General features: G+C 37.9%; 1 long non-coding RNA gene across 1 annotated transcript; it reads left to right on the top strand.

The window, feature by feature from the left end:
- The first annotated feature begins 6357 nt into the window (after positions 1-6357).
- On the top strand, positions 6358-7696 carry LOC137233534 (uncharacterized). Its single transcript, XR_010947507.1, has 2 exons — positions 6358-6489; positions 7353-7696. It is a non-coding gene; the product is annotated as an uncharacterized lncRNA (long non-coding RNA).
- Positions 7697-13400: the final 5704 nt, after the last annotated feature.

Genomic DNA, 13400 nt, shown 5'->3' with positions numbered 1-13400 from the left:
CCTGCTACTCCTTGGAATTAGGGACATATGTATCTCTGGTGGTTGGACTTACAACTGGCCACATAGCCATCGAGAGGCATGCACAACGACTGGGTTCTTCCTATAGTATTTACTGCAGCAGCTGCAAAGACGACGAGGAGATAGAAAGAGTCAAGAAACTTCTATGTGATTGTCCTGCTCTTTGGTACAAGAGGAAGAAATGTCAGGGATCTTCCTTCTTGACGACCTTTGTGATCTGGTTAAGTTGAAAACTGAGAAATTCCTGACGTTTGCTGAATCGATCTGCTGATTTGAGTAGGTGATAGATCCAAGTAGTATCACAACGCCCAGGCAGCATAGCATCAAACTTGGAAATGCCTTATTGGCGCAAAGGAAGTCGGCGTGAGTTGTCCTACGGCAACTTAAGAAGCTTTCAACAGCATGATATAGGCAGTCATCGCCTTGGAGCAACTATTTTAAATTCCATGCTACTTATATATATCTATTGTATCATATACCAAAGCTCATATGAAGTCACATGCGGAACAGAGATCTATGTTATGTCAGGTACAATGAAATTTACAATCTTGAAATGTTTAATAAAAATATTCGCTACTGCTCGGAAAAGAGGAAAAACACTTTTAAAGCTCAATGAAGTACGCACAAAAGAGGGGCAAATTCTTCTTCTTTTGTTATCATCTTGAGCATGAAGCTATTAAGCTCCCTTTCCAAACATTCTTACCTTCCCAGTGCCACAGCCAGAAACAGCTTCACAATGTCAAGCATCCTCTCGCGCACAACCGCAATCTAGTCGTACGTCCTTTTATCCTCACCAAAAAATTCGGTGTCGAAGTATCGCCTCCATTGTCCTAATCACCTGCCGCTTCCTCATCCGTTGATGGTAACCGCCATTTTTCCCGCCCTCTATCTGAATAGTAGCTTTCGAAGTTGTTGCTTCCGAGGTAAGTAGTTGCTACCTTGTCTTATTCATACGCCTAGACAGACTGCATCATGGCCCCGGGGCTGGGACCTTCTTTTGTTTCCTCCTAAGAATAAGTTACCGCCTTCAGCAGAGCCTCTGCGTCTTGTAGTACTGAATGCTTCTCGAAGGAAAGTTCTTAAACTGACTGAGGCTCACTCCTGCAGCCTCACATGGCCATTCCAAGCTCACTCTTCAGGTCTGTTGGATCGGCCACTGCTACTTATCGTTGCAGTACTCTCAATGCTGCACGGTGCTATGAGAGGGCTGACTGTGATATGGGTAGGCATTTACATAACATTTTATAAAATTGTGGAAATTATTTGACGCAGCAATCCCATACTTAAAAAAAGTTTCTCATAAAAGAGAACAGGCCTTAGGGAGGTATAGAGAGAGAGGAATGGAACAGCTGAGATGTAGTGATAGTGAGAGTGAGTTTTGGAGGGAGAATGGGAGTGGAAGTTGGAGTTGAAGTGAAAATCAAAGTGGGGGAAGAAGTTAGGATAGAAAGTTATTGGGAAATGGAGAATGGCTGAGGGAGAAGTGGACAAGGAAGACAATAAAGCCAGGATGAGGAGAGGAGGAAGAAACATTTTTTTAATTTTTTAAATGAGCAAATCTCCAAGAAGATGTCCTGCCGGCTGTTCTGATTCAAAATAAGAAAATTTAACTGGCCTATAACAAAGCCTAATAAACTGGTGTAAATATTTCCCATATACTCCAGTCACAGAACTTCTTAAGCTGTAACACGCATAAGAGATTAAATAAAGTTAATAGTTAAAATAAGACAACAATCAATATGCCAAATATTTACAAAATATTCTCAAGAACACAATACAAGTTTTTGAATCAAATGACAATTCGTTAACTTTATTTCTATTTTTACAAAAGAGTTCATTGTTGTTGGCGTTAAAGTACAATTTGATGTTCAGCAGCTGTGCGATTAACTTACACGCGTTGGCGTCTTTACGCGATTCTGCTCTTGTTTCCACTTGTCTAGAGTTTCTTTTATATCTTGGTTTCTCCATATTACAAGATACAGAAGTAACAAAGCGGTAAGTAAGCGGTAATAAAAATCAAAGCATTGATTGTGATCTATGTATGTAGGTACTGAGCTGAAATGGCGTTGGTGTTTTAAATCAGTTCCGCTTTGTTCTGCAAAAATAATCTCAATATTTATACTTAGCTGAGCAGAGCTCACAGAGTATTGTAACGAATTTACCGTAAATCCTCTTATGTGCAAATCTTCTCCTAAGGTTCGAATCACTAAACTGTTGAATAAATAACTCCAATATTGAATAATGGAAAAATAGCCTTTATTAAGGTACTTCACAATAAATAATACTGCTATTTCTCGCCAGATAGCATCTTAATCAAAACTGCTTGTAGCGCCTCTATTGTTGAGGCCTTTTATACTCCTTGATTTCATCGTTGCATCTTCTAGGCGCTTCTGTTCTCGAATCTACTAGTTGGTTATCTGTTATAATTATAACTACAAATGTACGTGTATAGCTCTCATATGTGTGTGTGTTTGTGAGCGACACTTCCACAATTATAACTGCATATCTCAGATAAGATATCTGCCTGTGTTTGTTGCTTCTCCGCTGCGTATACGTACATATGTGTAGGCCTAATGATTGATTCGTTTATGTAAATACATAATGATTTATTTATGGATGTGCATACAAGGCGCTGCTTAGCATCGGCTTAGAGATGGCAGTACCCCTTAGTGTTGCTAATATTCGTAACAGTATATTAATTTTGTTCACATAACGGTACCCCGTAACGGCATAAACTAATCTAGATAGATATAGACTTCTATATATCCAAATGATCTGGGTGAAAAAGAAATTAATTCAGCCATATCCGTCCGTCCGTTAGTCCGTCCGAAAACACGATAAATTGAGTAAATTTTGAGGTATCTTAATAAAATTTGGTACGTAAGTTCCTGGGCAGATCGCTATTTAAAATGAACGAAATCGGACTATAACCACGCTCACTTTTTCGATAACAAAAATTTCGAAAAACCGAAAAAGTGCAAAAATTCTTTACCAACGACGGATAACGCGATGAAACTTGATAGGTGGGTTGACCTTATGACGCAAAATAGAACATTAGTAAAATTTTGGAAAATGGGCGTGGCACCGCCCACTTTTAAAAAAAGGTAATTAAAAGTTTTCCAAGTTGTAATTTGGCAGTCGTTGAAGATATCATGATAAAATTTGGCAGAAACTTTACTAATATTACTACATATGTTCTAAATAAAATTTGACCGCCTGTCCTTCCGCCCGCTCCGCCTTTAACACGATAACTTGATCAAAAATCGATATATCTTTACTAAATCTTAGTTCACGTACTTATCTGAACTCACTTTATCTTGGTATAAAAAATGGCCGATATCCGTCTATGACCACGCCCACTTTTTCGATTTAGAAAATTACGAAAAATGGAAAAAAATTACATAATTCTATACCAAATATGAAAAAAGGGATAAAACGTGGTAATTGGAATGGGTTATTCACGCAAAATATAACTTTAGAAAAAAACTTTGTAAAATGGGTGTGACAACTACCATATTAAATAGAAGAAAATCAAAAAGTTTTGCAGGGCGAAATCAAAAGTCCGTGGAATCATGGCAGGAATACTGTTCATATATAAATAAATTATCGGTACCCGCAAGATTATGTTCTGGTTCACCCTGGTCCACCTTTATAGCGATATCTCGAAAAGGCGTCCACCTATAGAACTAAGGCCCACTCCCTTTTAAAATACTCATTAACACCTTTCCTCTGATACCCATGTCATACAAGCACATTCCAGGGTTAACCTAGGTTCATTTTCCGACATGGTGTTTTCCCCTTATTTGGCAGAGGATGAAGGATAATTGTTCCAAAACGCGCAACGTATGCGATATGGAATTCAAAACCACTTATAAACCATATACGAAACCCTACGAAACCAACGCAGCCAAGCTCTCAGCTGAGTATGTAATGTTCGGTTGCACCCGAACTTAGCCTTCCTTACTTGTTATTATTGTTTTTGTAATTATTTTTCACATACATACAAGGCATACATATATGTATGTATTGCTGCAATACCGGCTTATGTTATTAAGTAATACCTGATTTACTTACACAGAAATTCAACTCAGCAACCCAATCAGCCGTCTAGTCATTATTCTGAAATACATTTCTATGATTAATGAGGTACGCCTGGAGACGGACACAAACAAGAGCTCTAGGCTCCATGTTCACTCACATTGCTTTATGTCTACACTGCTTTAACATTATTATCTGCATAGCCATAAAAAAATTTCTTATATAAGGCATATTTCATTTTGATGAAAGGCTTTTATAGCAAGGCTTATATTTTATAATGAATTAGGTAGAATATAACAACTTTATATTGACGCTTTCAGCACATCTAACACAATAAATTATTATAATTAGCCGTGTTGGGATGGTTCCAAAGGAAGGAGGGGGTTGGGTCTGCTGTTTACTGTGTTGATCCAGAATGGATGCTCCAAGCTGACAGATCAAGAAAATTGTAGCAGCGAAGATAACAGCAGACATTTTGGAGGAATGCAATGAGGCAATTGATGGACTTTGCACATGCCGTCCCATATATCTATACCGAGTGCCCGACATTGTAAAGGCTTATAAGTAAGATATGTATCAGCTGTTCGTTCAAAGCTGTGCTCACCTGGTCATAATGCTTATTCTATCTCATATTTTGTGGAGGCTATTTAATTTGCTGTTGACACTTCATATCTCGCAAGTCTCCCTCGCCGCCGCCACTGAGACAGCTTCTGCCTACAGGAAGCCACCATAACCGACGGCATACGCCCGTAAGAAGCCACCACTGGTATTCCTCCTTAAAAAGGCAATAACGCCCAACATACGAACCGACACTCCTCCCTGGCTACGCCACTGGCACGCGCTCCGTCGCCCGATTGTTGCCGTCGCTACCACCCCGCCGTTCAGCTGTTGCTGTGCCGATTCGCCGCTGCTGCTATTGGCTGATCCCCTAACATCTACCGTCCATCCTCACCTTCTCCGTCCGTCGCGCATTGTTACGTCGGGCCATCTCCCTCCAACCACTGTGTTGGTACGGAAAGCTGTGGCCCTCTCTACCCTTCAAGCCGTGTGTATGTCTGTGTTCGTCATTAGCACATAAACACTGTGTTCTTATCAAGTGGGACCTCTACACGACCCTGGATTGACTGAGTGCTACCTCAGCCTTCGACAAAACCCAGCTCATAGCTTTTGGAGAGTGTTATCGATGTTGATGGTCCGGATATAGATCCAGTGGCTTCCGCTAACAACCACCATTAAGGTACATTGAACCTTCTATGACATCCCTCCAACCACCCCCTTAGGTCACCAGAGCTTCAGCTGCTAAAGAAATAGGATTCGCCTCGCATAGGTGAAGTTGAAAATTGGGTTGGAGAAGCTTTTTAACTGCGCTGGTAATCCCTTGAATCATTTGAGTATTTTAGTTGCCTCTTACGATAGGCATACCTGTCCCTGGTATATTCCAAGCCCACTAACCCGCTTGGGTACTACAGTTGTTCATATACCATTGTGTGTTTATAAACTTTTTTATATTCAGCTGAGCAGAGCTCACAGAGTATATTAATTCTGTTCGCATAACGGTACACCGTAACGGCATAAACTAATCGATGTAGATATATACTTCTATATATCAAAATGATCTGGGCGAAAAAAGAAATTCATTTAGCTATGTCCGTCCGTCCGTCTGTCCGTAAACACGATAACTTGAGTAAATTTTGAGTTATCTCAATTAAATTTGGTACGTAAGTTCCTGGGCACTTATCTCAGATCGCTATTTAAAATGAACGAAATCGGCCTATAACCACGCACACTTTTTCGATATCGAAAATTTCGAAAACCCGATAAAGTGCGATAATTCATTACCCAAGACGGATAAAGCGATGAAACTTGGCAGGTGGGTTGACCTTATGACGGAGAATAGAAAATTTGTAAAATCTTGGACAATGGGCGTGGCACCGCCCACTTTTAAAAGAAGGTAATTTAAAAGTTTTGCAAGCTGTATTTTGGCAGCTGAGTATATAATGTTCGGATACAACCGAACTTAGCTTTCCTTACTTGTTCTGTTCAAAAGTTTCTCAGGCTGTGTCTAGATAATTTTCAATGTATAACACTGGTTGAGACGAAAAAAATATATATAAACATGAAATGATAATAATTTGCTAAGACATTTTCATGAGGGAAAACCATTCTAAGCCGATTAGCTTCGTGAGCTTTGCTTTGGTATGCGCTTTAACTTACACATAGCGAGCGTATATACTTAAACATATACATTCTGTACAAAAAATACATACCTACAAACATAAGTTTAATAAATACGTAACTAAACACATTTCTCGAATAAGTGATATATTTTCGATATAAATGCTTTGTCACCCATCGATCGCTAATTCATTAATCAGACATCGTATTACCAACGACTTGAACTTTGCGCTAAGAATCAACAAAATGTACAAAATTGTAAGTGGACACAGGATATACAAATATTTTATTTATTTGATAAAAAATATAAGCAATTTGCGCATATAAAATTTTAATTAGGGTGATTCATACAAATGAAATAAACGATTCTTTCCAGTCTGACCCCTTCAGACGGTAATACCTCGGTCAGAAGTATAACACATAAATTTTGATCCAATTGGAGACGGTTAAGTGGTCGAAGTTGTGATGGTGCTATGGAAACCAAAAAAAAATTAATACATAATAAATTTGTTGATTTTCAGTACCCAAAATTGATGAACCTCTAGCGTCTGAAAAGGTGGGATTCTAGAGGTTGGTAAGCACAACACAAAGCTCTATAGCTTCAGAGCTTCCGCAACCCAACTGCCAACCTCACCCATACATATTTAGAAGGCGAGGCTCCGATGACCCCAAGTTCCACACGGAACTAGGGGTAGGGGTCGATATGGCCTAGAAGTTTTAATGTGATCACATCAATCGTTCCCGAGATGAGCGGGCTAGTACCGCAATGGTAACTGTTACCGGAACGTATCGGATCTATATCCGGCAAAGGACCATCAACATGGATAACACTTCCCAAATCTTTCAGGAAATGTCTTTATCGTTAATACAACAACAACAACAATGGCTAAGACTATGAAACATTGGGTATTTGAATTATAATAACCACCCTTAAATTTATACAACCAACAGTAGAAAAACCAGTAAATAAATTATTGGAATGTCGAAAAAATCGAACACTCAATAAAGATAAATTACCAACTATTGCCAAGCTTATTAGTTACGAAAACAAAAATATCTCATATTTCAAATATTTTATATCTACAGCTAAATTCTTTTCTTGACTCTTTCCTCTTAACCAGATCTTTGCCGTCATCTTTGCATGCATCGCTTGTGCTAGCGCTGGCGTTTTAACAGCTGCTCCATCCGCAGTTGTTTATACCTCATCGCCGGAATTTTCTAGCGCAAGTGGCTACGAATATCAACATACCATACAAACTGCAGACTATGCTAATCATGCTTCAGTGGTAAAGCCATTAAATGGTTTTGTTGATGCACCAGCACTCGTCCGTACTGTTTATAATGCACCATTTGTTGCAGCACCAGCGTGGTAAAGTTAAATCAAAACGAATTTCTAAAGGTGATTATTGTTGTTTAAAATGGACTGTGTTAATTTAAGCATAATAAAATTGCTATAACTTGAAAACTGGTAATATTTTTTTCTGTAATCCTCTTTTTTAACATTAAAATGCAATAGACATAACTGTAAACAAAGCGTAAATTTGAGACTAAATATAAAACATTTTTGGACTAAACATGCGGTAAAATGAAATTCGGTTTAAAAATAAAACTTTTTAAGTAGGTACACAGAGATATGAAAAAGTGGGGTGCCCTTTTGAGTTTTTATTTATCGGCTCATTATCGAAAGGGAATTACTAGCGTCATTTTATCAGTTTGCTATCGGCTTGTTATAGTCCAATCAATGGCTTCTTTCATAACAAACCGGTGAGTGCGAAATGAAAAATCAACTTTATGATAACAAATCGTTCGCTTTTCTGTAACACAGCGTGTTGTCAGCTGATAAAATATCGGTAAAACACCGCCGACAAATCGACATTTTAATCGGTAATTTTAACATAACGAATCGATAGTTTTTCAATAAAAAATCGAAACCTTTTTGCTACGTAATCGATGTTTTTCGATACAAAAACGATAACGATAGGGCGTTGCCGTGTTTTTTTTTTTTTTTTTTTTTTGATACCCTGCTTAAGTCGTCCCAAAAAGGTAGTAGTATCAACCGAAAAAATTTTATATAGCATTGCTCATCCATTCATCAGTCTAGTCGGTAGCCCTTTATCCAAGGGGTCCTTATCACACATATAAAGAAATGTATTGTATTGAAATTCAACACACTACTTCTGTTACGAATATTAGCAAAACTAAGGGGTGCTGCCAACTCTAAGCCGATGCTAAACAGTGATATCATGCACATCCATAGATCAATCATTATGTATCTACTACACAAACAAATCAATAATTGCGTCTACACATATGTACGTATACGAGCAGCGGAGAAACAATGCACAAGCACATGCATATATCTTATATGAGTTGTCACAAGAGAGGGCAATAATTTGTGCAAGTATTACTCAAATGAGAAAGTATACATCTGTAGTTGTAGCTGAGAAATTTATAACTAAGTAAAATTCTGGAAGCGCCTAGAAGATGCCACGAGGAAATCACAGAGTATAAAAGCATCAGCGGTAGAGGTGCTATGGGCAAGTTTCGATTCAGATGCTATCTAGCGAGCAATAGCAGTATTATTTTGATAGTAGAGTTTCATTTGAGCTATAAATCAATTTGGTTATTAAGAAAGCTATTCGTTGCAAAGTTTGAGTGTTATTGTGAAGTACTTTAATAAAGGCCATTTTGCATTATTAAATATTGGAGTTATTTATTCAACAGTTTAGTGATTCGAACTCAGCAGAAGATTGCAAATAAGGGGAATTGCAAGTAAATTCGTTACACTATTATTATTTCAAAATTAAACATAGTGCTGTGATAATTGAATGCCTAGCGGGATGTTTACTTCATTTGTAAGCTCTAATGCCAAAGTTTAATTTGATCATCATCGTAAGGTTGACTTAAAAACTGTATTAACTAAATAAATATATAAATGTAAGGCGCGATAACCTCCGAAGAGGTCTAAGGCCGAGCTTCTCTTCCAATTTGCGTCGTGCTCCTCTTGATTTTCCCTACAAATTGGCCGGACGGGACCTACATGTTTTATGCCGACTCCGAACGGCATCTGCAAGGCAGATGAGTTTTCACTGAGAGCTTTTCATGGCAGAAATACACCCGGAGCGCTTGCCAAAAATTGCCGAGGGGCGACCCCGCTTAGACAAATTTTCTTCTAATTTAAAAACTTTATTTCTAAAATTTTGATGTTGCTTTTTCCGGGTGCGAATCAAGGGCATACGGTGTGGTAGGCGGAGCACGCTACCATTACACCACGGTGGCCGCCCTGTATTAACTACCTTGAAAAAAAGCGGTTGCAACGCCTGCTACGGCAGATCGAATCTTTTAAAAATCTTTGCATCGAAAAAGGTCGGTTTTGATATTATTTATAACCATCTTTTCTTCCATCTTCCTCAAATAAGAATTGCCCTAGACAATATCACAGTCACACATATAGATCAAACCAATTCGAGATATATAGAATCTACCGCTTTTTCCCAAGTATTTGGCGATGAAAAAATGTACATATATTGTTCATAAAAATATATTTATTCAGCAATTTCAGAGTAGTAATTAATAGAAAGTTGGCGATCGATTTCGCAGTTTCTCGAAAAGTTTACATATGCAGCTCAATGTTTGAACACTTAAAGATCAATAAATCTACATAGCTCTCACCCGATCGAAAAATACGACACAGAGTATGCGGAAATTTTAAATATAACCGAAAATTCGGCATAAGACGGAAGGTTTCAAGCCCAGGTCAAATTTCTGTCAGAACGCAGGGGACTGCCTGGCAACCAATGTTCAGAGAGTTCTTTGAATCTAGGGGAACCTCTTAAACGGAGGGATCTTTGAAACACCCAGAAGATAATATTGTTTCACCTGCTCTTGAAAATAATTGCCTCTTGTTTGTAAAAGACAAATCGTACAAATGTTTTAACACAAAGTATTTAGTGCATTAATATTCTGTGGAATATATCTAATTTCAAATAGAAACCTGCCCTTGAAAGATTTGTATATATGTGTGAAAAATCGCAAAAAAGCATCCGTTTTGCACGAGACACAAGTCAGTCAGGTGAAACTTCAGCGCAACTATTAATATTAAATAAAAAAGAAATTAATATGAAGGAAGAAAAATAGTTGCTTAGGAGCTTTTGGGAAATGGCTAACAAGGAGCTTTTGGACTCTCCCGCAGCATTCCAGCAAATTCCATTTTTGTTAAAACTAGCAAACTAATGGAGTGGCTCTAAAATTGCTGTATTAGGACTAACCACAGGCCTGCCCGCCACCCATCAATTGATAGTTTAAACTGTTGCTTATTTACCGATGCAACGGTTTTTGAATGTACGTGTTAAAACAAATGAATGACACAATGCTATAAACTCAAAAATAAAAGTGTTATATGCATTCCTTCTTGCAACATTTATGCATTGGACTGCCAAATGCACCGTTATCCAGGTGGCAGCAATTTCAACTGCCACAATAACCGACTGTTATAATCTGCAATTTAGCCGCCAGTATTTTTAGATCAGCAAAAGCATTTGAACCTACTAACCCACTGAGCAGAGAGTCGCACATTAGATACCAATTGGGTGTACGTGAGCGAGTTTGTTAGTATTTTTTTGTCCCCCGCCAAAATTTTGCCAACTTGAAATCAATTGTTTCTGCTTGATTCTATGAATAAAAATAATATCAAAAGTTAAAAGCCAAAAATAATAAAAAATTGTTCCAACTCATTCAGCGCATTCATCTGTTGCATATCGCTTAGGTACATATGTAGATACATAGGCGTAGTCACGCTGCAACAAAATACTGTATGAGCTTAAAAATTATAGAACAATATAATTTCCCCTAAAGGTAGGAAATGCATCCATCGATTGTTCCGTTTCATCGCGATGCACCGATTCAAGATACGCTCGCCAAAAAAAAAAAGTTCCATAGCATCTGAAGCTCGATACCTTCTTCACACTACCCATGTGATCAGACATCACATTATCATTAAGTGGTGATTAATAACCTAGGCCATGATGACCGTTACATACCTAGTCAAGCCAATAATCCCTGTTGCGTGTTACAAACGCGATTTAGGAGCATCGAGGGAGATCAAGTCTTCCTCCACCAGTATCTCCCAGCTCAAAGTAAGTTGCTGTTGTTGTAGCGACAAGGACATTCCTCGAAGGTTTTGCAGAGCGTTATCGATGTTGATGGCCTTTTGCCAGATATACAGCCAGTTCAATATGACCACGTTGAACCTTGTGGGCCATATCGTCCCGTCTCCCCCCCCCCCCCCCCCCCCCCTTATTCAACTTGGGATCGATTACGTTCCCGTCCTACGCTCCGCTTTAATCGAAGTTGGGTATTCTACATTACGACGGAATTGTAACGAGAAGAGGAAGAGCAAATGATTTTTCGAAACCAGCTGTTTGTACGGAATGTGTGAAAATTGGAACAAAATAAATTAAAGAAAATTTAAAAAAAAACACTGAAAAACGTTTATATTTTATTATCCACGCCATTTTGTACAATAAAAAAGCAATAGAATACCACCAAGTTTTATTAAAAGGGATTCGTTCACGAATATAGTTGACATTTTCTAAATTTTATGGATGCTAATTTCATTCCACTGGCCTAAAATACTTTATGAAGGTTTATTTATTCTTTCCGCAAGGATTGTTTACGTTTTCGCTTCACCTTCCTCTACTCCGGCAGCTTGCTTTGGCATATAACTGGACCCAACAAACAGACACAAATTATAGCTGTCTATTGTAATGGAATCAATAGCCGGGGCATTATTTGTGGAGTTGGAAAGCAACGCACACGAAAATGGCTTGGCGAGAACGGAAAGGCAAATATTGCGAAATTTTGCGTAATCCATTTGAGATGAGTGATGAATTATAAGAAATTGAACTTAAAAGTGTTAAAGTTTAATGACTTATTTTCTTATTTAGGTTCAAAAAAATTTTCGACTTATAAGGATGCTTTCAAGTATGTGTTAGATACTTTGCGGGGCACATTCGTCCAAAGACTTCGACATCTGTCCTTAATATTGTATTAGCTGCTTTGAGATTTTTTGAAGAAGGCAGTTACCAGCATGGAATAGGGGCGGATTATAATGTAGGAATGGGACAGTCAACAGTTTCAATCTCACTGTCTACGTTTCTGGATGTAATGCAACCAAACTTATGCCCTCAGTGGATAACATTTGAAGAAGAGAAAATACAAGCGAAGCAAGAATTTTATGGGAAGGCTGGCTTTCCAGGAGTCATCATGTGCGTTGATGGTACGCATATAAAAATAATGAGGACATCTGAAGAGTGCTTTCTGTATTACAACAGAAAAGGATTTTATAGTATAAATGCTATGGTGGTGAGAATTTTATTCCGTAACATTAGTGCAAATTATGTATTTATTTCTTTTATGGTTTTAAGGTGTGCGATCACAGAATGCGTATAAAAAGCATTGATGCAAAGTATCCTGTCCCTGTGCGATATCCCGCTTTGTTGCCATTAAATTAGCCAACGTCTCATACTGCACTTGTGTTGTTATTTTTGACCTGGAAACATATAAAAAACAATCATCATCAAGCCTTTTACGTTTCTCAACAAGTTTTATTTACATTTTGTTAAAATTCTGTTATAAATTAATAAAAAAAAATAAAAAGAAAATATTTTCCGCCAACAAATTTGCAACTTAGAAAAACGGAACTACGATCGGAATGCAGAATAAACAAAACCGAACGATTCGAAGTTGGATCGTAAAGAGATTCGAACACAGAATACCAAAGTTGCCAAATCAAAAAAATTTCAATCCAAGTTAAAATGCAGAATAGGGGCGAATAAAATTTCCAGAGCAGCTCTCTAAGATACTCTTACGATAATTCAACGTTTCTGGAGTAGACACCCATCTTTTTGTTTGCTGAAAAGTATATTGAGAAATGTTGCAAAAATATGTATTACATCTGTTGCTTGAAGGATCGCACTATCTGGGTATAATTCGCTAAATGTCTCTTATACCCTCCTTCATATTCTAAAAAGGAGTGGCATATATCATCTATACTACCGCTGTACAGACAGTTCAGGTTTTCAACCTTCCCCATTCAGTTGATGTATTTGCAGAATCAACAGCGTCCAGTTAAAAATTGATTCAAGTAGAAGTCGAACTATCTGTGTGGT

Source organism: Eurosta solidaginis, chromosome 5 (assembly GCF_040869045.1).
Source record: "Eurosta solidaginis isolate ZX-2024a chromosome 5, ASM4086904v1, whole genome shotgun sequence".
NCBI classification, from domain to species: Eukaryota; Metazoa; Arthropoda; class Insecta; order Diptera; family Tephritidae; genus Eurosta; species Eurosta solidaginis.
This window is presented reverse-complemented; position numbering and strand designations above follow the sequence as displayed.